The following is a 1,835-nucleotide window of genomic DNA, read 5'->3' on the forward strand; positions in this document are numbered from 1 at the left end:
TCATGACCATTTACCCCCAATGGAGCGGTTTAAACATGCAGGTTGCCCACCACAGCGCCGTTAGTATTTCGGGATATCTCATATAACTAAGAAGATAAATGAATACATAAATATTAACGGTATATCTACCTGATATTTGACTACAGAGGCCCCGATGTCCCCTTTTAGCTATGACTTTTTAAGTTTAGACTTGATAATTTTGTGAACATTTTTTTATTTCTAAGTAAAATTTGAAGGTTTGTATAGAAATTTTTCTCGAGTCATGTAGCTTTGTTTCGCCATCTACCGGACGTTTAAAGTGATCTAGTAGCTACAAGTATTGTTTATATCCTGGGGGTAAATAAGTCGTAAAACGTATTTTAGTTTTTAGGTTATTTTCTGCCTACAGAATAGTAAAAAATAAAAACTAGTTTAAGACGATGAGTAATTAAGTTTTGATTGTTATGGAATGGTCAAATATTCTTTGTCGCTAGCAGTAATCTTCATAGTAAAAAAATGAGTAATCTTGGAATATCATTCTTCATTAGATGTGCCAATGCCATTAATCTATTCCTCACGAATTTAGACAACCTAATTTTTTAACGTGTTACGATATGGCTGACGAACTGATGGTAGAAAGAAATATAATCAACACTGTGCATCTACAAAAAAAAGTTAAAGTTACTCTAATAATTTCTTTGGGAATTAGATTTCAAGATTACACAAATTTCACAATAACTCAGACATACCTACACTAACGGCGGATCACGAGAACTAACTTAGGGAGGGGGAGAGCAGATTTTAGGTTGGGGTCTTCAGATTTTTTCACAATTATATAGGTAAAAACTACCTTTGTTTGCACACAAAAAAAATCTGAATACTTTTTTTGAACTGCGCGTAAAGCTTGAAACAATGATGACATGTAGTCTTACATGTTCACAACTTGTATAATATTTTTCAAGCATTTCGGGAAAAGCAAAACAGTAAGTCAATGCATTATTTTATGTTTAAAACATATGATAAAAGAATACATGTTGCAGGTTCCTTTGTGAAAAATACTAACAAAGCCAATTTTGCATTTTGAAACTTTGCACTAAAAACTTCCTTATGAATATAGTCAGTAGTCAAACTACTATTAAATTAACAGCAATGTTTGGCGGAATACGTCCCTGTGTATTCCACCCGTTCTTCCACTTTTTCTTTCTCTTCACTGATTTCTAATCCTTCTCATCATAAGTGATGTAGAAAATATATAGTTTTTTATAATCTTATCAAATATTTATTCATCCTTTTTTTCCGTTCACACTCGTGTTCCAATATCGTCTGCTAACATAACATATTCTTCGTTTTCACTCATGGGTTCTTAGAATGAAAATTAAGGAATGCAGCATTCGTAAAACGAAACGAAGAGCAACAATAAAAATGCGAATGATTTCGACATACAGATGAATGATCTAAGCCAAAATTATGAGAAAATACTGTAATCGGAAGATTACATGTGAATTAGGAGAATCTGGTGATAGTCCTTATGATCTATACCTGGATTATTATACTGGAGATGTATCCAAAAATCACAAAAAAATAGAATTATTCATTTTTTATTTTTTAAGAATTTTAATACTTTGACCTATATTAATTAATTGCGTGGCCATTGGTCAATAACGGACGAATAACGGAATAGAAATATACAAATAAAATTTCGTAATAGCAAAATAAATTCTTTTAACCCTTTAAAACCCCCAGTTTTATATTGTGGCACACGGGCATAAACGTTAACTATCCAGATAATATTACCATTATACATAAAAATCAATAAAAACTTTGATCAGCTTCGTTGTGCCTAAAAGCGTGCAACA

Source organism: Limulus polyphemus, unplaced genomic scaffold (genome assembly GCF_000517525.1).
Source record: "Limulus polyphemus unplaced genomic scaffold, Limulus_polyphemus-2.1.2 Scaffold137, whole genome shotgun sequence".
In the NCBI taxonomy this organism is placed as follows: Eukaryota; Metazoa; Arthropoda; class Merostomata; order Xiphosura; family Limulidae; genus Limulus; species Limulus polyphemus.